The sequence below is a fragment of the Argiope bruennichi genome, chromosome X2 (genome assembly GCF_947563725.1).
Source record: "Argiope bruennichi chromosome X2, qqArgBrue1.1, whole genome shotgun sequence".
NCBI lineage: Eukaryota > Metazoa > Arthropoda > Arachnida > Araneae > Araneidae > Argiope > Argiope bruennichi.
The window spans coordinates 69,233,396-69,260,110 of NC_079163.1; the positions used below are offsets into that span (position 1 = coordinate 69,233,396).

At 27.5% G+C, this 26,715-nt stretch overlaps 1 protein-coding gene across 3 annotated transcripts in view; it reads right to left on the reverse strand.

Annotated features, from left to right (window-relative positions):
• Positions 1 to 11,256, reverse strand: part of LOC129961078 (uncharacterized) — a 148,102-nt gene extending 136,846 nt beyond the window's left edge. For all 3 annotated transcript variants that reach the window (XM_056074888.1, XM_056074889.1, XM_056074887.1), the window contains exon 1: positions 11,090 to 11,256. The gene's annotated coding sequence lies outside the window, so the exon portion shown is untranslated. The remainder of the gene's footprint in view (positions 1 to 11,089) is intronic.
• Positions 11,257 to 26,715: the final 15,459 nt, after the last annotated feature.

Below are 26,715 nucleotides of genomic sequence, written 5' to 3' on the forward strand. Positions count from 1 at the left end.
GACCAGGTTTAACATGATGCATCCATATTTTCATACGTTTAAAAATAAGACAATGAATATACTTTTTATCTCTCATAAGAATTTTGTGTAATAAAACTTGCATTTTGTTTTTGAAACAGCAACTACCATATGGTTCTTAACATTCCATGTCCTTTATACAATTCATATGGTATCCTAATTTCTTACTTTCAAACTATACCCATTGTATTAGGACACTGCAAAATACATGCTTGGATAATTATTGATTATGTTTGCATCAAATAGCACTTTTAAATATATATATTGCATTTTTTAGATAATCAATTTTTCATTTGACTTGATAGTCATGTCTATCAAGTCAAAACTTTCAATCTATCTTAATATTTCTTAGAACCTTATAACGGATAGAGAAGATTCACTGTAAATGTCCAACAGAAATATATCTATATATATATATATATTTATGCTATAATTTTCTTTGTAATAAAATAATATTATACAAAATAAAGTAGTATGACTGGTATAAAATTTTATATGCTTCATGTGCAAAATTAAATATTTCTTACATTTTAAACAAATACTACCTACCAATAATTAAAGGTTGTAGTCAGCCTTTTAAATATGAGTGTTTCCAAATTTAATCGCATAGCTAGATAATACAGTCAAGCAACTTTATAAAAAAACAGAATCACATTTAAAAATCCCATATGTTTTTAATAAAATAAAAATTTTCATCTTCAAGAATTTAATTTTTATAATCTGAAGTATTTATCCAAGGAAGAATTTCTTGACTGGTAGATCAATAGACCTTCAGTACCAAAATGTTAATATGACATATTACATAAAGAAAATATATTGAATAAGCTTTCAACGCATATCAATAATAGTTTTCATCACAAGATAATCAAATACCTTAATTTGATTGACTTTTTCCATAAATATTATTAGTAAAAATGTCAAAAAACAAAGATATCTATCGCACAAATTAAATTCCACTCTATCCATTTAAAAACTCTCATCATGAAAATAATTACCCTTTTCATAACAAGATTATAGGAAATTTGTTTCTACATTCCTTTATTCAATACTGATTAATGAAATTTTCTTTGTCTTAGAGTCTAATGCACATCCTGAATATTGTTTACAGTTAGAAGCCATCTTTAAAATTGAAATTAAAAATAATCCAGAAAAATTTTGGAAAATATTTTGTTTTCTCCTTTTTAGTTAGTTTAATCTAAGACGGTACTTTTCAAATCAACTTAATATAAATTCAGCAAACAGATCATTACATGTGAATGCAAAATAAATAAAATAATAGATAAAATGCTTTAAAATATTTCAACCTACTCTCCAAATCAACTTAATATAAATTCAGCAAACAGATCATTACATGTGAATGCAAAATAAATAAAATAATAGATAAAATGCTTTAAAATATTTCAACCTACTCTCCAAACAAATCCTCCAATAAAAAATAAAAAAAACAATTTGCCCATAGTGATGATCAATACTAAAAATAGAACTGTTCAATGACATTCATACAACTACCTTTTTCAACATGAAGACATATTATATTTAAATAACTAATGTTCCGAAGCATGCAGACACTCGTAGGACTGGGCCCCTTCCCCCACAGAGAAATGCATATTATATTTAAGAAACAACTTCGTGAAGCCTTTAAAAAAAGGAAAAAGTCGTTCCAAGATCTTTTGAATAAACATTTAAACAAGTCCACTAAAAAAATAGAGACAATTTTAAAACTTTGTATAATAATGTATGCGATGCAGAAATGGCAATAATAAGCAATTGTGCAATATATCTTCCCTAGCATGATTCAGTCCTTTCACTTTAAACTGAAATTGAATGAAAAAATACAAAATATTTATTCAATAAAAAATAAAACATGCAACACCAACAATACCTTTATAGCTACTAAATGAAATTAAACGTTTCATACCAACATATTTTGCTGATTACATATATAAATGAACTCTTTAAACTCTTCCAAGTTTCTTTAAATCATACATGTTTAATGCAAGAAACAATTCAGAAAAGTACCAACATTTTTTTAAATTTAGATTTATTTTATACAGACATATAATTTCTCCTTTTATTACATTTAAGTTCATTATTAACATATCCAAGATTTATCATACATATCAAAGCTTTAAGTTTAAATTAACTTTTAATTTTCCCACTTTTAAGGAAAAAAGAAGGGGGAAAAATAATTAACAACACAACTTCCCAGATATAATACAAAAAAATATAGCTGAATTTTAAAACAGCAGATTGCCAAATTTATTCAAATAAGATTTTATATATTAGTCAGATAAGCAAGTTTCTCATAAAAAGAAGCTCCAACATAATTAACACTAAAATTTCAATTTGTAATACAAATTTTCAATTGTTTTTTTAAAATGTCATTCAAATTCCCAGAAATACTAACTTGAAAATAATACTTTATGTTTTATCTTTGAATATAGTAATTTTGTAATTTATATGAAAACTTCAAGGGTTTTCATCTGGTATACAATTTCTAATAATCCTTAAGTTATTTCAATAAAGAAAATTCTCTTTATCTACATGATAATTAGTTACGGTAATAATCATAGTTTTACATTTACAGTAAAACCTCAATTTAATGTCATCAATCCCAGGAATCGAAAATAAATTAATGCTAAATGCAGAAAATGACAAAAACAAAACATTGACCATGAAATAAAAACTAATTTTGGTTATATACTTTTTATTTCTTCATAATGGTTTGGATGTCAGTTTATTTATTTTTTTAAAGCAATCAGTTATTTTACTTTGTGTCTTGTCTTGAACAGCTACATCACAAATCGAATTCTCACTACATATAACTTTTTGCAACCTTTTCTCAGGGACTTCATTATTTGAAAGGAATGATTTCATTATTTTCAGATTAAATGGCTTCATTTTTACAAAAAAAAAAGTCCATGCTATTTATTATCATTTTAATCATAATCCAAATTATCTAATTAAGTGTATCACATCACTTAGAGAGGAATCTCTAATGGAAGCACATTTATATTGCAAGCTACATTATCCTAAAGACATAAGAAATATGAATTCTTTTTCATTAGAATTTTCTCAAATTCATCACCTGTGACCAATGGAAAAAAAGCTTTTACAAAAGAAGCACATTTAAGGACTTTTTCTTACTTCCAGTCTATGCTTATATTGCCTATACTTAAAAGAGTATTTTTCAGGAATTGTTTGGATAAGGAACTTGAAATGATTGTATAACCCCCAACTCAAAAAGTTGAGCTATGCTAGTGCAACTGGCCAGGGAAAATTCTGCTCATATATTTTTTAATTTAAAATATGGGCTGGGTATTGATCAATACACAAATAATCTTACATTTTTGTGAATGCCTTTGTTTGTCCAGTGAGTGAAGGCAGTTTTCAAAAATTGTTCTTGTCATTCAAGATTTTTTTGTTTGAGACATTGAGGTTTGTACATTCAGTAGGAAAGCTCCTCAAATTTTTGAAACACGCTGGATGTTTGAATTTTCCAATAGCTATTGGTGTTAATTTTTCGTACCCATTTGAATTGGTGCAAAGCAAAACAGTCAATAGCAGTTTTGATAGTTTCTCACTGCCATAACATGCCCTTTAATGCATAAGTCAAATCAAGAAGAAGATTACAAAACAATTCTGTCTCAACAGCACTGAAAATGTCTTTCCTAGAATACTGTTATATCAAGAACAGTAATATTTTTCCCATCCACTTTTGGACAATCTCAGAGTCAACTGCAGCAGACTTACCACAAACAAACTTGTAAAATAAATTGTGTCACTTCTTAAAACGGTCTATTTAATGGTTTATTCATTTGTCAAAAATGTGCTGAGTAAAATATCAAGTAAAATATTGAACAATCCCTTCAAATTTTACCAACTAATGACCAAAATAATAATAATAATAATTAAAAAGAATGGACCAATTTTAGGAAAATTGAACTGAATAATCTCATTGAAAAAACATTAAATGTGGGAAATATTTCAAAGTGATTATGTTAAATCTAAGACTTTTTAACTTTATAAATATAGGAAATTATTTGGAGCCAATGATAAATGGCATTCTTTGAAGAAAATAGCTAAACATTAAACCAATGTTCAATATATATATATATTGCTTTTTTTCCTTTCACTTGAGAATTATATCGGTAGCTTTTTATTTAACAGGTACACTGAGGAACTAAAAATATTTATAAAAGATTCAAAAAATTAAAATATTTAAATGGGCAGATAAGTTTAACAAGAAAATGCTGAAATATAATGCACATCTTGCTTTCTCTTTCTGGCATACAAGCCTATGTCATAGAAGAACAGCAACTAGATGTCAAGACTTTGGATTTGATTATCTTTTGTGCAGTAAAATATAAGAACATGCTCAGGCAACAAGTTTATTATAAAGCTAATCTGTGCTACCTTCTAGGTGTGGAGAAATATATTAGTAACTGCAGATTAAATATATTAAGCATTAGAGGCTTATTCTACACATATACAATTATGTCCATTATCATTTTGATGAAGTGTCAAAAAAATAAACAATTTAATATAACATATTGCTACTTTCAATTTAAAAAATGAGCAGACACTTCCCTCCTCCCATTGCTTATTAAACTATAAGTATAACAAGAGATAGAATTATCAGCACTCATAATTAACTCTATGGCAATTAAAATCTAATACCAACAAAAATAATTCCGAGTTAATTGCTTTGGCACACATTCTCAAATAAACCAGAACCATCAAATGCATAATATTATGCACACCAGAATGATCAAATAATATGTTATCTGACTTAAACATGTATTTCCAAAGTTCTAATAGGCGAAGAGGGCTATAAGATGAACGGCAAATTACCTACTGTAATACTGTTATGGTAATCTTAGGTCTTTATATTCATGAATACAGAAAGTAAAATAGCATGAATTCTTTCATAGCTTATAAAGTTTTGATGTTGCTAACTAAAATTATTTTTTGTCAGCATATATAAAATTGAAAGAAAAAAAAAATGCTATAAATAATGTTAGTAATGGTACAAACTAAACTATTTATATGTTTAGAAAACAATAAGCATGCTATAAATAATGTTAGTAATGGTACAAATTAAACTATTTATATATTTAGAAAACAATAAGCAAACTAATATTTTAAACTTATTTACACATTAAGGAAATTTCATCAAATTACTCATATGTACTCGGTAAAAGAATTTAGATTAAATGGCATGCAAGATAATTTTACCATTCTGTTTTCATTTTGTCAGTATTTATACCATTTTAGTATAATTTAATCCACTTCATTCTAACACTTTTTCTGGACAAAAAATTGAATTAATTAAAAAAAGAAAGAAAGAATGCAGATTTATTTGAGTCAACATATAAAATTTTACTCATATTATGACATTCTTCTGAATCATTTGCAATCCTCTACAGAACAACTTTTTTTCGGGGGAGAAGGGGGGGGGGGTAGATATAACAGCAGTTTTTTTTACAAAATATTTCATTGATAATAAAGTTTTTTGTTTCTATTATGCTTTGAAAAAAATCTGAACATTTCATAATCATAAAATTGTTAACTAGGTTTCAATCAAACTGCAAAAACATTAAAAAATTCCTGCTCAAATTCTAAAATATACAAATATTTACTAACCATCAATAAAGTTTTCAGCTCTTTATAGTCAATGAAAAATATTTTACAATTCAGTAATTGCAAATTGTGGTGTCATAAATGAAACATATTACATTGCAGATATTAAAAAGTGGCTAACTAATAATTATGGCAAAGATAATGACATGAATTAAATTTTTTAAACTTTATTTCCAATCATTGCAATACTATTAAATTATTTTGTATTAGTAACACCTTAAAAAATTATAATACAAATCTTTAATAAGTATCATTTGATAATCTCCGCTTATAATAAATGGAAATATGTGGTGTCACTTCAGATTCCACAGGGCAGTATGATCAAAATCGTTGTTTAACAAACATCACTCAACTCAAATTTTGGCTATTTTGAGTGACATATTAATTTTCATAGGAATTTGTATGATGGTTTGACTGACAGGTTATGTTGGCTATCAGAACAATATGTAGTATAGAAAAAGAATAAAACCACCTATCTAGATTCAACTATAACAGTGCCTATCTTAATATGGTTGAGAGACCTTCACATTGTTCATTTTCTTTTATTATTAGACATTATATCTGAATTGAAAAGGCAAAGGCTTTTTAATAACTTTTTACTTACAAAGAGCTAGGATTTGAAAAATATGTTTCTATGCAGAATCATAAATATTCAAGACACTAAACAAAAAACTGCGAATGGCAATGCTATAAGGCAACGGGGGTTTTCTACTACTAAGTGATAACTGAAAATACTGATAAGAAAATTTCCAGAACTAATATACTTTTAATCTCGCCAATAATAAAGAAAATAAAAATTCCAATGTACAAGAATATCAAATTGTCAAAAAAACTTCTACCTTTTAAGAACCTTTTTGAACCAACAAATAAAGAGAAGTAAGGAGGACTGGAATGGTATTTATACCACAGCTTATGAAAACACAGATAATAACCATCCTAGACAGTTTTTTATTCACACTAAAGTGGCACTTATGCCTTCTTGGACAGAATTTGGGAGCCACAAAGTTTTAATATACGAAAAAAAAAAAAAAAAAAAAAGGAAAAAAAAGGAAGCAGTACTATTAATGAACATTAATAGAAAGCATTATTATTGATGAAGAGTAATGGGTTTCTAATGGTCAAATTTACTATAAACTAGGTTTTGAAGACTAAATTAAAAGAAGCTACGGAAGATTACTACCTATTTCCTTGCCTTTACACTTCGTGCTCTACAACAACTGGCCTGATGGGTCATGAAAATAGGCAATATATGACAGCATTTGTCAAAGAAAGAAGCAAGTGACAAGTAAGCAATAAAATATTGAGTGTATTAATTAAGGAAAAAGAGCTAGATGAGGATAATGATGCAAGTGATTTTTAGAAGAAAAACGGTAGAAGAAAGAATAAAATCATGAATAATAATCCAGAATTTAATGAATAAAAATCAAAAGAATAATAATCAAATATAGATTAATATTCTGGAAAGATTATTTAAAAAAAATATTTATCTCCATTCGAAGACTGAATTTGAAATTTCTTATAGCAATTGTGACAATTTAATTGATGACATTATTTAATGATCTATTTTTGCATGTTACCACTAATAGCTTTTTTAAAGCACCTACAGACTTTTTCTTCTAAAAAGTATCTTGCATTTTCTTTTTCAATAAAAGATTTTCTTGAAATAAGATGAGCCCAATTTTTTCCACCTGATTTTGTTTATTCTTATAACTCTACTTATCTCAATGATTGGACTGAATAATACCATTTATTTTAAGAAATTTCTTTTAAAAATTTACTGTTTGCTGTAGAAATAACTCTACAATTCTATATTCACGACAGATATATATAAATTACTATACTTTTTACTGGAGCAAAATTTTCATTTTTTTTTTTTTTTAAATCTTTCTTTATATTGTAAAATGGCAACAAAGAACAGGAAAGTGAAGAATTGACCGTTGTTTAGCCAAATTTTTTTAACTGCTCAGAGAAGTAAAATGTGGCCAAATCCAGGAAACAAGATGTGAAAACATACCAAGAGTTACATCATACTCAAAATAATAATAACTCAATAAAATCCTTTATCATATGCCACTCTAGCAGCCTTCTTCCTATGGCAGGTAACATGTCAAAAACCTTTTCAGAATATTCAGCAAATTTCAACATGCATTTATTCACATTTTCAAATATATTAATATAATTAGAGGATATTGCAACTATCTGTTAATATTTTTGGAAAGAAAAATAAATTTACCTCAAAAACATTATCTACTGTTGTTATCTCAGCAATAATAGTAAATAATGTAATAGTAAGTGTAACAGTCAAAAGCCTTGAAATAATTTCCCCTACCATTTACACCAATCAGAACTAAGCAAACTGAATGCTCTCTTCAAGAGCTCCAAAATGGGTTAAGATACCACAATTGCAAGCTTACAAATCTCATAAAAAATATCCCCTAAAAAACCCACACCAATTAAGTAGGAAATTTTTCATATTTCCATAAAGAACTATCAAATTTGACATGAACATAAGTTCTCTAAAGTGCAGAAATAGAAACATTTTAGAACAATTTAAAAAATAATTTTCATTAAAAATGAAGCAATTTTTGTGTCTTCTAAAAGATAACCCTTAAATATATTATTCCATAAAAATTGTTGCACCATCTGAATGGAAGAAATTACCTTTTCAATGATACCAGTTTAGTTCCTATACAATTTTTTTTTTCTCTAACTCTAAAAAGTTTTTAAAAATATTTTTAAATATGACTTGTAACACTACTTTTAATTGCTGTAACAAAAGCAAAATAATTTTTAATTTAATTAAATAACTTGTTTTGTTTTTATTACAAAATTAAAAATACATTAACAGTTTTTACATACAGACTTAATAACAAATTTTCTTTTTAATGATGCCATTTTGGTTGAAGTGTGTCCCCCAAATTTGTCACCATTATGGCAACCCAACGAACGATCTTCTAGCAACCCTAATGTTGTTTTCTTTACTACTTTTTGCAATTGTTGAGTTGTACATAAACTACAACTATTTTATGAAAAATGTTAAATTAAAAATAATAAAAAATATCTATTAAAGATTTTAATTTAGTTTTATATTATAATTAAAAGTTTGTTACTACTAATAAGACACTGCAATTTTATGAAAAATTTAATTTTTATGTAAAAACGAGCAGAAAATATTTATTCTTTTGCATTTTCTAACGGTTGACATGCACTTTAAAAAATCATCTGAATTCTTACTTTAAAAATCTTCTGCAATGGAATTCCTTGCAGCTCTTGTAGTTCTTTTTATGCTCTCATGGTTACCTTGATAATTTGTTATATCGGTAATTGTGCAAGAATGGATATCTGGTGAATGGGATGGCAGAAAGTATTTTGAACCTGCAGAATGGATGATGGACGAATGGAATATATATATTTTTACAAGTTGATGAAGTTAGGAGAGGTTCTTTGTTTGTATATACTACTCCTGTTATCCACATAGTCCTTATGTTTAATGTGCTAATGAAGTTACTAGGTTCCCGCTGCTAGCGAAGCCGTAGGATGTTTAAGAAAATCAAAATCTTAGACACATATTAAATAAATCTCAGATTAAAATAAAAATTTAAATACTTATCAGTAAAGATCATAATTTTAAAGCAGAAAGTGATAACTGTCACTGTTTCGCAAAAGTGTTTGTTTATTTTGTCCGCCATCTTTATTGCCGACTTGGCACAGCAAGGGGCACACTAAACTACACTTTTACCGCCATTTTTATTATTCTTGATTTTTTTAAAAATTTGTGTTTTTTAGCTGTGATTAGACACAATCCATTTTCAATGCTCCATCATTTTTAAATAATGTTATTTTGACTGTTATATTTAAAATTCAAATACAAAACAATTTTTTTAATAAAAATTTCTGTATTGAATGAAAAATGGCTTTTATTAAATTTCATTATAAACTTATGTATGAATTTTATTTTATTTTTAAATGGCTCTATATTAATTAAAATACATTCACTTTTAAATTACACAGCTGAATTATCTTTTCGTCTATTGCAAAGTTATCATCAACATTCATATAAGTGCTATAATTAGATGAAAAATATTTTATTGTTAAGTAAATAACGCTTAATTACTGGCATTATAAATAAGCTCCATCATTAAAAAGTCCTTATCTGATACTTTTTTAACAATTGAAAGTATGAATAAATCCACAACTTCATTTAATACAAAACATTTAGAATAGGATGGCTTTCTGTTTATGCATCAATATTTAGTTTAAATTATGTTGCATGTTTCTGAAGCATTGTCTTTCTACTTTTCAATTAATTTCTTTATATTTTGTAAAAATTAATAATTGCAGATTACAAAATATTAAATAAGGTTTAAATATTAAAATTTGTTGGCATAAATGAATGAATACTATGGGTATAATGGGCAAGTCAAAAGGTTGCTAGTTTCAAACAAAACAAGATAATGAATACAGATCAAAATTTATAAAAATGCTATTCCAATAAATAAAATACCACTAAAACAATCCAAGAAAACATAATACAATTGCACTCCTCAAAGAATATTTCCATAATTGCATAAAAGTTAGTAAATTAAACAGAAATAATACATTTTTGCAGCATTTCTTAACACATAATCTAGAAATTCAATTGCTGAAAGGTGTCAAAAGTTAATGAATGTGATATCCAACAATTTAAATACATTGATTATATTTCAATTAATTCTGACAATAAGTAATGATAAAAAGAAAAGTTAAAACACAAGGATTCTACAAGAAAAGCATTTAATATATATAAAAAAAAAATATCTTCAACTTTTTATATATAAATGCAACAGAAAATTTTAAATCTCATGAATAGGCAAAAATTCCTGTAAATAATCGTTTAGTTTGAATGAAATCAGACAACATAAATAATAAGGAATCTCCAAAGCTTGCAAATAATTAAAGTAATTAATATCGTACTGATAATCAAAATGAGTGCTTTAGATATGATAAACATGAGGTACACTTATTACAAATGAAAAGTGACTACATTCAAGTATACTTGATGCATCAAAATTTGTTACAAATTTTTATTAATTGAAAATCTTTTTTTACCGTCGTTATAGAAGCAAGTGTAATTTTTTTTTTTTTTTTTTTTTTTTTTTTTTGTAATAGTAAGGTTGTGATGATTCAAATTAGAAAAAGAAATAAGAAATTTAAAAAGTGTACCGAACAACCCTGTTACTGACACAGAAAAATAAATTAAACCTAACTTTCTGTAAGATACTTGTTTATCAATAGACTAGCTTCATTGAAATATTCATAGTATCATTCAATATTTATTTTTACAATTCCTAGCAATGAACACCAATACTTGTAAAACGTATAGTACTAAATGCAACTCAAATTTTCACAGTACATTTAAACAATAAGGAGTTTTTGATTTTTACTATACCTCTACAGAACTTTTTCACTTGAAATTTCTACATATCAAGAAGGTGATACAACCAAGTGGATATTTTATTTTTATAAAAATCTAGAATGAATACGTTAATTTCGAATAACAATTTAATCAATTTTAATACATAAACATCTATGAAATGCAATGCAACTAAGCTTCACTTTTACTGTTGCCAGTTATAAAACTTTAGATAAATTGACATACGACAAGAATAAAGGACTCTTGCTTTCACCAATATAACTAAAAGAAAGAAAATAAATATTAGTCGATGGATGACTATTATTTGACGAACCGTTTCTTCATAATCTCTATCAAAAATCCACAAACTTCCGTGATCGATATTATTCATGCAGAGCTATGATTCAAATCATGGATATAATCTTAACTGCAATTTGTTCAATTATAGCTCTTGAATGATGATGAAAAAGCAAATATCAATTAGAAATGACAAATATTTTACGAACTGTGACAGGGATGACGTTTTTTACAAACTATTATTAAGTAACCAATATCAAAAAGTCAGAAATACCAGTGATCAACACTTTTCAAAGAAAGGTGTGATTCTAGAAATGCATAATAGGGATGCATAATCCACGATATTTTAAACAACAAATAATTTTGCTATTGTTATTTTAAAATATTTGTTCCAAATATCTGTTATTTCAATCATATTATTAATTAAAAAGTATTAATTAGTATTAAATATAAAATTTATTGTAATTAATAATTTACTAATTTAAGTAACGTGTGATTAAATTAATTTATCTATTTCAGTTTACTTCTTAAATTTGATTTTTCTTCAAAAATATTTATTTAATTTCTTTACTGGAGTAAAACATTTTCTGAAAAATTTGAATTAAATATATATGTCATTTCTTTAAAATGTTCACTTTAGTTCCATATTCTACCAATAGATGGCGCAATCTATTGGTAGATATATGCAATCAAAGTCATGTCACAAGCAATTAAAAATTATCTGTATGGGAAAGTGCATCGTCAAATGCGGAAAGTCAAGGTCACTCCCATGAAGTGGAGCGGTGACTTCACACTTTCCAGTGAAGTCACCGCTCCGATAAATTTCAGTGATATACAATTCAATGATACGATAATTCAAAGAATAACCGGTCAGTTCACTTTTCAACCCATTCACAAATTTCTCCTTTATTCGCATTAAGGGCATGGGACCCTCAGGACACAAGACAAGAATGTTTTGTGTTTCTTGGATTTTCTTTCCACTCCCTGGAGGGTCGGGAATCAGCCGATACCCCTTCTTTTCTTTCGGAGTTGTCGGCTCAGCCCGCTTAAGTTATAATGTCAATACGGAGAGTTATTTATTTGCGGTTTTAGATTGAAGGGAATCAGCGACTCTTTTTATTCTTTTTCCACTTACAACATATTTGCCTGTTGTCAACTTTAAGATTTTACATTAATATCGTACATAAAATTGAAATCGACTGACTCCTTCGATGTCTTTTTGGTATATTCACCTAAGAATGATTAACCTTGTATAAATTTTTAAGCATTATGCATAAAATATTTTTTTCAATACATTTTTCAGTATTTCAAGGTAAAAATGTCAATACCAAGGAAACTTGAAATTCATTTTACTTGAATTTGTTGTAGTTTTTGATAATTCTATCTCATTTCTGCTGTTTTTGATAACGAAGCAATGTTAGTGTTTATCATGAGGTTTCATGGTACATTAACCTGATAATGATTAATTTTATATTAATAAAGTGAAAAGAAAATTTCCTTTTTTTTAAAGTTGATTATTTTCCACGTATTATACAGCAAAGAGGTCTGATATATAAATTTTGTTAAATATATTTTGAAAAAAAAAAATGTTATGGTGTAAATATTTCTCATACAAAATACATACTTTTATGGATGTGATTTCATAGATCTTTGTAAATGAAACCATTCATTTCTTCTATACAACTAGAAAGAATCATTAGATGATTGGATTATTCTAAACATAACTAATTTATATTCCTTTTATAGGCTTTTTTTATTCCTCAAAAAGTGTTTTTTTAAATATAAACTTTTTTTGTCATAAAATGTCTGTTTTAAATCTAATTTTTAAGGATGGATGACGTAATATATTTATGCATTGCTCTGAAATACGATTTTTTTTAATTGAATTTCTCCATTTTCTTCATTGTTTACTACTTTTAAGTGTCACAAATTGAGAAAAGATATTACTTTAACCTTCTGCAGATTTTCCGCCTGTTAGGAATGCTAATTAATTCCCAACCACCCGAAAGCAACTGCTTAACGCGTCGAATTTTTGCTTTGTGAGAAGAATAGATCCTTCTTTTTTTTCGATTTTTGAGGAAAATTAAAATTGCCTTGTAGTTTCAAAACGCAGCAAATCTGAGTGGGAATTGGTAATCATGTTTCACATAACACTACATAAAACTTATGTAAAAAAATATTTATAATTTTTGCTTTGGTAAAGTTCTAGTTGTTAATTAAATGTGACCAATCTCATGAATTTTTTAAAAATGTTTAAGTTTACTAAAACATTTTTATTGCACTGAATTGTAAAATTATTTCTCGAAATTAGGGAGAAAGATTTAATTCTTGAAACAAACAAAAATAATGTATTTATTTGTATAATTTTTATATGGGGGGGGGGGGTATTTCTTGTTCTACTTTTAAAATATCTGTATCTGTTTTTTTATTCATAGAATCGAAAAAATAGTATTGTTAGAATATTTTATAATCATTAATGAATTAAAATCTTAATTTTTTTATTGATAACTAGCCGCCTTTGGCGACCAGCCGATTCGCCAATCTTAATGTTCGTTAAAATTTTAATAATTAAATATTTTATGCAATTCCAATTTTAATAGATTCTTCAGCAAAATATTTTAAAACTTCAAATTTTGATAGTCATATAATTCACTCATAATATTATAAAGGCCTTCAGTCATAACGTGATATATATCTCTCTAATTTTCTGTTACCCCTAGTAGAATTTATGCTTTAAATTAAAGTGTAAATGATTAATCTGCAATTAATATAATAATATTTTTTACTGAAACAAAGCATTTTTTTAATAATATGATTACTGATAATAGAGTCAATGAGCGTTTAAACTTTATGGCCACTAAAGAATATCTTTCTTAATTTATGTAATATCTCAAAAATTTGTCAACAAAATTTTCTCAGATTCATCATGAACAGATCGATTAATGAACAATGATTCATTTTAAATGCATTAAACACTAAGAAAATAAAATGAATCGTTTAAAATAATCGGTCGAAAACAGGTTTAAAAAAACTACTTAAAAAACGATGTACTTAAAACTATAAGCATATACAAAAAATATATAACTAACATAAATAAAATTTACTTACAAAAGCATGCAACTAACCTAAAAATAATTTAAATCATCCGTTGAAAGTGGTTGTCATGACAACAATCAGAACAATGCGCATGCGTGAATTTTCTTGGCAAGGTAGGTAACGCAAATGCGTGAATTTTTCTACGCCAGTTGGGGTAACGCTATGCAGATTATACATTTTTAATTTCCTTTATTCTGTGTTATTTTAATTCAAAAGTACTTCAGAACGAATCTGAAACATGGATTAATTAACAATGTTTAATTTTAAATGCATCAAACATTAAGAAAATAAACAGAATCGTTTAAAATAATCCGCCGAAAAATATTAACCCTAGCCTCATTACTGTTGGGAGAAAAAAGAAACTGAAGCCTTACTCATTTGGCGGTGGGGAAAATGGAAGATTTTTTTTTTGGCGGAAAAGTTGGCGGTGGTGAAAATGGAAGATTTTTTTGGCGGGAAACTTAGTTTTTAATTAATAATTAAAATTCTAATTACAATTTCAAAAAAAGGGACCCCAGGTGGACATTCCCGACCTCTAAGCTATATGTAGTGATTGGATTTTGAAGCGTTAGGAAATAAACGTTCATAGATGGCGCTAGACAACTAGCGCGAGTGTAATTCAAAGAGTGATGTCATTCGAGTGTTGGCTCTTGGAGGAGAAGGAGTTATTGAGCAGAGTAACTCGAACGAATCTGAAATAAATCTGTTAAGTTTTCTATTTGCCTACTTTTCTCAAAGCACTCACGAACCAGCCACGACACTATTTATGTACCAAATTTGATAGCTGTATGTCAAATGACCTGGCCTGTAGAGCGCCAACACACACACACACACACACACACACACACACACACACACACACACACACACACACACACACACACACACACACACACACACGCATACACACATTGAGCTTTATTATAAGTATAGATTTCATTCTGCTACACTATTCTGCAAGTTTGTCGTAAGAGGACTTAGGCTTTGAACTTTTTTCACAATTTTTCTACGGATTAAATTTGAATGTACAATAATTTAAAGGCATATATTCTTTTGTGTTCATAAAAATACAGAAGACTAATTTGATTTTACAATAAAATAATAACTAAGTAAGAATCTTATACGATGTACAACTGCCTTCAACTGCCAAATTATAACAAATGGTATTAAACAATAAGCAACAAATTTAATAATATTATTTATATCACTACTTGGAAATGAAGTTTTCAAGCAAATAAAAAATCCCTAGTGTCCATCCAAATGTCATTTAAACACATTTTTTCAGAACGTTTTATTAACTTTCATTTTTGCATAAAATCGTATAGTCTCCAGCGACCTTGCATTTTAGCTTCTCTTTTTTAACATTAAGTCAACTACATTATATTTTGAGAACATTTCGGTCTACAATAATCACAATCAAGATTAGTGAATCAATATATTCGCCAGCGGTTTTCAAAAGAGATTGTTAAAAAATTATCGATTTAAAATTTGGCGAACAATAAGATAAAATTATTCTAATTAGAATTTTTTTTATTTAAAAATAAAGCTTTTAAAGATGAAAGAAGCTGCAAACAAAATAAGAATGCAAATATCAAAAAGAGTGGTGTAGAAAAAAAACATATTCAAGTCTCCATATGTGTTTAGTAATTTAAATGAAAAATATTAATCCTTTTTTTCAGATAGAGTTTTTTCTCAGAATAAATATTTTTCTGTGGAGACTTGAGTGCGAAAGGAAACTTGTTTTCGTACAAGGAAACAAGCCGCTTGTAGCTTCCAGCGATAGTCGTTATCATATGATGAGATAGAGAGATAGAAATAGGAAGCTCTCTGCTTGGGATCAATAGGTCCCGCCGCCCACTACAACTGTTTGTGGGAGGTTTGTTCCTGGAAAATGCATCAGTGGTAAGGGACTTTCCCTATGCATGATTGAACTCTTGTTCGAGAGCTTCCATTGGACAGATCGTATCGATTTTTGCTTTCTATCGTGATCCAGTACCTGTAATCAAAATATCACCAGTAAAATCGTATCAAGGATTTGAATCACACTCCTCTTTGAAAAGTATTGATCACTGGTATTTGTGACTTTTTGATATTAGTTACGTAATAACCGCTCATAAAATATTCGTCATCCCTAATGTATAATCCACGAATTATTGAATAACAAATATTTTTGCTGTTGTCATTTATAAATATTTATTCCCAAACAGCTGTTATTTCAATCACACTTTTAATTTAAATTAATAATAATTATTATTAATAAAGCTTAATAATTGTAATTAATACTTAATTTATTTAAGAAGAGTATGATTGACTTAATTTATCTATTTAAGCAATTTTAATTCTATTCAATACCATTTATTTAATTTATTTACCTGAGTTAAGAATTAAAAAAAAATTGAAATATAAAAGCGTTATTTTTTAAAAGATTTCACTTTAGTTCCATATTCTGCAATGGGTGGCACCTATAAAGATGGCCACTAGAAGGTCAGTTCACAGGCAACTTCTCCATCTCGAAATTATCACAAGTCGACAACTGCGTCCGAAAAACAGTTGATCAGAATGTGATCATACGTTGTCAGCCATGATCAAAAACTGGCGCAAAATAGGGAAAAATTGACAACCGGTTTGGTCTGGAGAATACCGATTTGACCACTGAGTAGTGATTAATGATCAGCTGATGTTTTAATACGATTGTGAATGCGGCCTTTGCATTCACAATGTAACATTTCAAAACTTTCCTTTCAAAGCATTCAATTTGCATGATATAATTTCCAAATATCCTAAGAATCTAACTTAGCATAAAAGAATGCCAGTGTCATTGTTTTATATTTAATCTTTCAAAACTTTCAATTATTACTCAGCATCAGTTATTACTAAAGGAATTTCATATTTTCTTGATTTTAAATTCATTTTGGATTTTTTATGAACAGTGCGAAGCAATATAAATAATTCATATGCTGTAAAATTCAGATTTTCTTTTGAAACTTATAAATGAAAAAAAAAAAAATATATATTATTCCATAGGAAAAACGACAACAAAAATTAATCAGCTACAGCGTCTCTGTTCTGTGTGATCTCTGACAGATGTTCTCTAAGGGAATCTGAGTCATTTGATAGTTATTAATATGCAAATGATTGGCCAATGATCGTAATTATCCGGTAAAACTCGCCCGTATTTCCCCGATCTCCCCATTGCGTCGGTGCGACATCAGATTCTGACCATATTTTTTTCTGTCGCCTCTGAAGGTTGCCTTTTCATCGGGGTGAACTCCCACGGCGACATTGTGAAAACGGTCGGTTCAAAATAATTCGGCCCATAGTCGCCGCGACGTCTGGAAAGTCGCTTTTCCTAAGTGGCGCTTTGCGAATGTATTTAAGGAATTTCCCATGAATCAACTGACGTGTATTGGATTTTGGAATTCATCCAGAAACGCATGCTATCATTTCAAGAAAAAAAGGGCAAGTGAAAATTATTTATTATTATATATTTGTAAATAGCATAAAATTTATTCTAAATAGTGAATAAAAAAGCTTATTTTTGTTAAAGCGTTTCTAACGTGTCGATTACCTGTAACACGGACTTGCACGTGATATTATTAGAGTTAGGTATAACCGACCATAAAGCGGAAAAGTGTTGAAACTTTACTTTTTTAATTGAATTATCGTCTTTTCTTTTCTTGTTCGTATTTTTTTCAAGTGATTTTAATTTAAATTTTTATTGGCTTTTTTTTTTCGCGTATTCTTAAATTATTGCAGTTATTTTTCCTTTTCATTTACAATTTCTTTCTTTTTTTAACAACAATTTCAAATGTTCAAAAGAAGGAAGTTTTAAAAAGTATGAAATAACGTTCTTATATTTTGGTATTGAATAACATTTGTGTAATTATTTTTATTTTGCCATGTGAGTAAAAAAGGATTAGCAGAATATATTTATTGTAAACATCGAAAAAAAAAATCTTTAAAAATTGAGATTATGTAGGTATTTTTGAATACTCTTATATGAACAGTTTAGAATTATTTCACATTTTATAAAATAGTAACATAAATTTTACTCCAATTTGTATGAGTTATTTTTCTTTTTCTTTATTATCCTAAACGTTATTATAAAATTTACACAGTCCATTATCAGATAGAAAACATTGTCATGTTATCAGTTCCATAAGACTTTTGCTCATTAATTACACATTTGCTATTGTCAACAAAAATTTTATTTGTACTTTTAAAAGAAAGGAAAGCTTAATAATTACTATGATTGTTTTCTAGGTTCATTAATTCTGATTTAAAAAAAGGGAAATTGAACCTATATATATATATATATATATATATATATATATATATATATATATATATATATATATATATGAATGTAATGATATTTTAATTCTAATTTCAATTTAGTTAATCTCCAAGATTTTATCTTAATTTAGCCCATAGTAAATTCATTCTAAAATATTCTCTTATTTCGTGATCCAATTCCACTTTCAGTTTAATTAATCCCTTTGTAAAAATAATGCACCATCAAGAACTACGTTTCAAATGAGAGTGATACTTCGGTACCCTTGAACAGATGTCAAAGGCCATTCCCTCGGCGCGTGGCCAGAAAACCTATGTTATATAAGGCAAGTCATCATCCGTTCGTCCCTTTTTTCTCTTTTGCCTCCTTGCTTACTTCTGTGTGTGCCGCGCTGCGTTTTCTTGTATATAATCGGTATCGGAAAATTTGAGCTCGGTAAATCATTCCCTACCCCTGTTGCATCGTAAATTTACTGGGATTTGGACCTTTGGCAAGAAAACTTGGCGCGGGTGACGGTTTTTAGTTTTCCATAGCTGCATTTCCGGTCGGGCTAATTGTTAATAATGGAATGGCGATAATTTTTGTAAAAATTTTATTTGATCTTTCATTTATGAGATCTTGTACATACATTTATCTTATTCATATATCTTGCAATAAGTGATAATTAATTCTATTATTAATAGAAAAGTAAGACTGTTTTTATCAGAAAAATAAATAGCGGAATTAAATGCATTTAAAAAGAAGTAAGATATAAGAGAATCTATAGCTGTTTTATTTACTAATATTTGAACAATCTCATATTTCTGAATGAATTTTCTTCAAAATCGCTATTATCTTTACTCATAAAAGGGAAAAAATGTATGTGTATATATATTACAATAGTTCACTTAGCAATTTTATGTTTTTTAATCTCAATAGTACTCATGTTTTATGTCATAAAGTAAAATTGTCTTAACATTTATTGAAATTAGATTCGTAATGGAAAAGAAATTTTAGTAAAAAAAAAAAAAAAAAAATGTACATAAGTGGATTAATTTGAACATAGGATTCTGCCAATTATCTGCCAGTTTTATATTATAGATTTCAAGAATTATTTTGCCTTTTTCTTTCAATACATTAGTTTGGAAAAACCTACTTTTGTTTATTTCAACTCCCTTTTTTGTTAAATATTCTTTAAAAAAATATTTTAAATCATGTAAATTCTATTTACAAAATCAATTCTGCTTTTATGCAAAGAAATGTCTTAGATCTGATAAATAATTATGTTTTACAAAAAAAGATAAAGAAAATAGATGCCTAAAGAGAACATTTTCACATACGAAATTTGAATACTATATCTTGGATAGAATAGGATATCTAATACACAGGGAATTGAATTTTTAGGCTACGACAAGACATAAGTTTTGACTTCAAATTCAGGTTATAGTGATACAACTATATCAATTAACAACAACAAAAAAAATCTAATGTAATTGGCCAGTAAATAGAATGATTAGTGCGTTCCACATCATTTCATAGATTTTGTTTACTTCGTAATTATATTTATTGGTTAGAAAAGAAATTAGTTTGATATTGCTTACTTTAATAGGAGTATTTTCAAAATAGTAGAAATAAGGGAAGTTTGTCATATTTGAATCACCAAAATAGTTTTTAATGAAATCTGACAGAAAAATAATTTCAATAAAGGAAAAACAGTAAATTTTTTGTAGTTTATCTACTTTTAAAAATGTAATAAACACTCTTAGAAATACGCTTTAATGTAGAAAAATATATAGCCTATTAAAATCGTTTCATCGGATCAATTAAAGAAAATGATTCCACAAATTACATCACTAATTTTTGTAAGCTCAATAATGGAAAATAGGTTTTGATTTTCAAGCTCATATCAGCATATAAAATCTGAACTCAAGTTTGATATTTTATGAACGATATCATTTCCTTTTTTATTCGTTTGTTCCTCAAGATATAAAAGAATACAGCCTTAATTTTTCTATTGATTGGTGGCTTTTTATATTAATTATTATCTTTTTGCTTTAGACTTTTCCAATTTCAATTAATGATAATGTTTATAACTGATTTCTGAGAGCTACGATAGACCTCTTCAAATTCAGGTAATAATTTTAATTCCAATTTAAGCCCTTTTTGGAGGACCTCCTCCCCCCCCCCAAAAAAAAAAGAATAACCTAACCGTATCTTTAAAGTATTTGAATAAAATTATACTATAATATGTACTAAACTGTGGTCTATAAAATTTACTCTCAAAGGATATAACATGCTTAATTTCAAGCGGTTGAAATTCTATCTTTCCTTTGATAAAACATAACATTTATTAACTTTCATTACATTTTAAAAAAATAGAATGATATTCTATTAATTAAAGTGCTTAAAAATTGGTTCCAAATTAACACTTTCAACACTTATGCAGAATTACATTAACTTAATAATGCTTGAGCATATGTGATTGAGTTCATGTGACATGAGGACTGGCTTTTTGAGTTAGTCAGCAAAGATTTATCAAATATCTATTGATAAAGTTAATTCATTTCTTAGTTCAGATATAGTGCCAATAAAAATTGACTGAATCTATCGTTACCATACAATATACTTTTGTAGAAAATGAGACCAACTCAAGGACTTCTAAAAACGGCAGTTGTAACATATGAACAGAAAACTGCGAGTGATGATGAATTTCTTGCACGAAAAATTGTCTTCACTTTTCCAAACGTGAAATTTTTTCAAATTAATGTTTCTATCTAGATTAAAGCAACATTCGTCTCTCCAAATAACATTTTTCAGAAAAAAAAAAGTTTTGATTTTGCATTGCAACAAAAACAATTCTTTTCTTGCTGAGTATTCCAGTAAGTCTCTGAGAGGGTTTAAATGTTCAGTTCCCCAAGTTTATCTTCCCTTCTTTATGAAGACGATAGTGCACCTGCCGAAGAGTGAAAATGAACAACGTTATTATTATCAAATTTTTTTAAAGCCATAATGACTTAATGATGTACTAATTGCATTCCGAAATATACGCTTTCTTCCACATTTGTGGCCAGTCCTTCGAAATTTAAAACTAAGCATATACCTACAAATGTTCTAGATAGAAATGTGAAATTTTGTATAGATGAAAATAAGAATCAATATATACTAATTCACTCTTGAAATTATGATGGATATAAAAAAAATTTAATTTTTGCAATTTTTGTACAATTGCCTATTTTATTTAATGAAATTTTTGTAATTCGAAGTATGTTTAGATGCAATATTAAAAAATATGACTTTAGAAACCATGCTTACATAGTTGTGAAATTAGTTTTTATCTTAAGGCCTAATATTTAAATATTTACCATTGTAATTTCAATTTTGATTACGATAAAGGTCCAATCTATATAAATCTATACTTTTGGCAAGAAATTCAGGGGCGAAAAAAACAAAAGAACGAATAAAATGTAAAGTAATATATTTTATTTTTAGCTTTCTTTCGCGCATAGATTTAAGACAAATTGAAAATTAGTAATATATCATTGGCAGCGCTTTTAAGAAAATAGGCAGAAATTTGCTACTACATTACTTGCGAATAAAATTTAAGCTCATGATACTCTATTTGAGAATTAAGCGTTTTAATGTAGCACGTTTAGATGTTGCATTTAAATTAATTATCAGCATTTTCTTATTGAAAATGTTTTTTTTTTTCTCCTGAGAATTAACCAGCAGCTGTTTTTAAAATTATTAATATGATTCCTATCATTTATTTTAGCCAGCCAAAAACCTTATTTTTGGCTTTATAAAAAAAACCTTATTTGAACAGCTTTAACGTAAAAAATACATTAGCTCATTTCAAGTATCAGTTTGTGGAATTGCTTATACATAAAAGCATACATACATATAGAAAGAACTAAACATTATTGGTATCCATTTAAATTTGAATTTAAAGCCCTTTCTATGTATTTTTTTTTCATTTTGTTAAATAAAATTAAAACGTAAGAGATATAAAGATTAAATCCTTATAAAACTAAAAATTATAATTCATTTTATTACATAAAATTTGTATTATGCACATCAGAATTATAATTTTTATAAATGTCTTCCGTGTGGGAAAATTATAAACGTATTCCTTTTAATAAATACATTTTTAAAGCAAATTTCTCACACTTTATATTTATTATATTCAACACTCGTTTGAAACGTGGTAAGGTCATCAGCATTTTTCTTAAGGAAGTTTCGTTTCGTTATCAGAGACAAGGAGTATCTTTCTCATTCATAGTGAGTTGATTACCATTTGGCGTACATTGTAAAATCGCCAAATCTTACATGCAAACATAAAGTTTATAATGTGGTAGTCTTTCTTGACACTTGAGCGGAAAGGGGGAAATTTATCGAGTGCAAGTACCATAGAACCATATAATCATGCCACTAGGAATAGAATAAAAAGATAATTAAAAATACCAAGTCTCTTCACTGTTTCGAACCTGCATTCTACTTCAATCAATCAATATATATATATATATGTGTATGTGTGTGTGTGTGTGTGTGTGTGTGTGTGTGTGTGTGTGTGTGTGTGTGTGTGTGTGTGTGTGTGTGTGTGGATTTTTAGAAATTTCAAACTGTTCGTTACAAATATTGTAAATAAAGTTTAAATAAATTATGTTTATAAATGACTTTGTGACAATATTATTTATTCTTGAAAGTCATAATTCATAATTTCAGGATACTGCTTGGGTGCGCAAGTCATTACAGAAAATTCAGTCAAATATTTGAAGTAAATTATTGTTTCTCTTTGTAAAATATTATTTAATGAAGGTCTTTATAGATAAATAGTTTTGCATTGTTTTTTTCCAATCTCAGAAAGAAAAAAAAAAGGTGGGGGTGTAAAAATAATAGCTTTTTTAAATATTTGTCTAAAGAAATTTCATATAGCTCATAAAAGTGTTGCATTTTTGTGAAACATATTTGTGGAATATTCAGAGTTAATCATACATCAAATTTGGTTCTTGTGCCATAAAATCAAACCAAGCTAATCATGGATTAAGAAAATATTAGAAATTTGATGTAAATTATTAATTTATGTTGTCTATTGAAGAAATATATAATGGAAATTATATAATTTAGTGTTTTACACAATTTTTGACCAATGCATTAAAATGAAGTGAGGGGGAGAGTCAAAACAGGAATTTGTGTTTTATTCATTTCATTCATTATTTTTTAGTAATTGTTCGTTTATTGCTCACATTAAGCAATATAAAAGTATATAGTAAAAAAAAAATATTTTTTTATAAGAATTATATATATATTTTTTGTTTTGAATTTTTATGAAATTACTTTTAAAATTAACAGATGATATAGGCAATATTAGAAATTTAAAAGTATATATATCAGTAAAATTACACTGATTAATTATAAAATTGAAACTGTGAAATGTTAACTTTTTTCCCATGCATTAAATAATGAAAATAAATAGAAAATGTAAATGAAGGAAATAAATCTATACTTAAATAAAGCTCAATGTCTGTGTGTGTGTTGGCGCTCTACAGGCCAGACCGTTTGACCGACAGCTACCAAATTTGGCACATGCATACCTTGGAGAACGGGAATGTGCACCTGGGGTCCCTTTTTTGAATTTTTCATCATAATGTTAATTATTAATTAAAAACTAACTTTCCAGCCAAAAATTCTTTTCATTTCCCCACCGCCAAATGAGTAACGCTCCAGTTTTTTTCCCCACGCTAACAAGGATAGGCTTAACATATTTTCGGCCTATTATTTCAAACGATACTGTTTATTTTCTTAGTGTTTGATGCATTTAAAATTAAACATTGTTAATTAATCGATCTTTCAGATTCATTCTGAAGTACTTTTGAATTAAAATAAAACAGAATAAAGGAAATTAAACATTTCGATTCTGCATAGCGTTACCCCAACTGGCATAGAAAATTCACGCATTTGCGTTACCACACTTGGCGTTGAAAATTCACGCATGTTCATTGTGTTCTGATTGTTGACAACTATTTTCAACGGATGCGGACTTGATTTAAATTATTTTTAGGTTAGTTTTATGCTTTTGTATTTATGTTATAATTGTATTTATGTTAGTCATATATTTTTTATATATGCTTATAGTTTTAAGTACATCGTTTTTTTAAGTAATTTTTTTTTTATCCTGCTTTCGACCGATTATTTTAAACGTTTCTGTTTATTTTCTTAGTGTTCGATGCCTTTTAAATCAAACACTGTTAATTAATCGATCTGCTCATGATGATCTGAGAAAATTTTGTTAATAAATTCTTGAGACATTACATAAATTAAGAAATATATTCTTTAATGCCCATAAGGTTTAAATGCTCAGTGACTCTGTTTTCAGTAATCATATATTTAAAAAAAATGCTTTGTTTCAGTAAAAAATATTATTATATTAATTGCAGATTAATCATTACCACTTTAATTTAAAGCATAAATTCTACAGGAGCTAACAGAAAATTGCAGAGATACATATTACTTTATGACTGAAGGCCTTTATAATATTATGAGTGAATTATATGACTATCAAGATTTGAAGTTTTAAAATATTTTAATGAAGGAGATATTAAAGTAGGAATTACATAAAATATTTAATTATTAAAATTTTAACGAACATTAAAATTGGCGAACCGGCTGGTCGCCAAAGGCGCCTAGTATTATATATAGATAGATGTGCAGGTGATCAAATTTAAAATTATTTCATATAATTTTAACACTCTTTTTTTTCTATTTTTCTTAAAGAGCAGTAAAAAAATTATGTAATTTAAAAGTTTTATAGGTAAGAATATGGTAAAATATTAGTTTAAAACGTAGAAGAATAGTTAAATTGAAAATCATTTAAAACGTCATTCTATCAAAAGCAAGTGTTTTATGGAATTTTAAATTTATCAAACTAAGTAGCAAACAAAATTATTCGTAAGTAAAGAAGTACAAAATATTTCGTATTTTTAGTCATTTGACAAAATTTTGAAGGTACGATAGTTTGAAATATTATGACACTAGTTTATAGAGTTTGAGAAACTGAATAACCACTAAACTAATATTTTAGTATGACGCCGGCAAGTATTCAGAAATAAATCGTCTAATGATTGGTATTTGGTCGCCCATTGATAAAACACATCGCGAAATGCTTGGTATAAAATCGCCAGTGATAATACAGGTAGGGAAATGATTAACAAATTCGTCGGAAACAAGCTGCGGCAATCATTGCCCGGTGTTCCGATGTGGGACTTGACCAATATCGAGGCGACATCGCAAGCGATCTCGCCCCGACCTAGCTCTTTCTGTGGGGCGACGTTTTGCCAATGATTGGCCGACGATCTTTTGATTCTTGGGTTGGAACTCAGAAGGACTGAAGCGGGAGAAATACGTTTAGCTGATCAGATAAAACACTTGCCATTATAAAGAAAGCAATTAAATAAAACGATTTTATGCGTTTTATTATAATTGACAACAGGAATGCTTTAACTTATTTTATAATAATATATTAAAAAACATATAGCCTTTACACGGAAAAAATGAAGAAAACTCTATTCTCATTAATTTTTAAAATTTATAATTCATTGAAACTCATTAAATATGATATTTGAGGGGGGTGGCGGCAGAAATCTTTTAGATGTCTTTCCTTTTCAGTTTTTAAATTTAGCTGAGTTAAATTATTATCTGATATATTATTACTGTATAAATGTCTTTCAGTTTTAGTAATCTCCATGAGAACAACAGATATAAACAATATCATCGTATTTAAGTCACCGGATAGATCAAATTTTTCTAAATATTATGCAAGAACCAAACTTGAGAAATATTTAACTTATATTCTGGTAAACTAATCTTATGTGCTATGTGGATTAGATAAGTGTAGCTTATAGACTCAGTTTGAGTTTTACGCTCTTAATGAATAAAATAAACCATAGATTGTATCATTTTTATGAATATCGCTATAAATTGTTTTTATTTGTAAATTGTG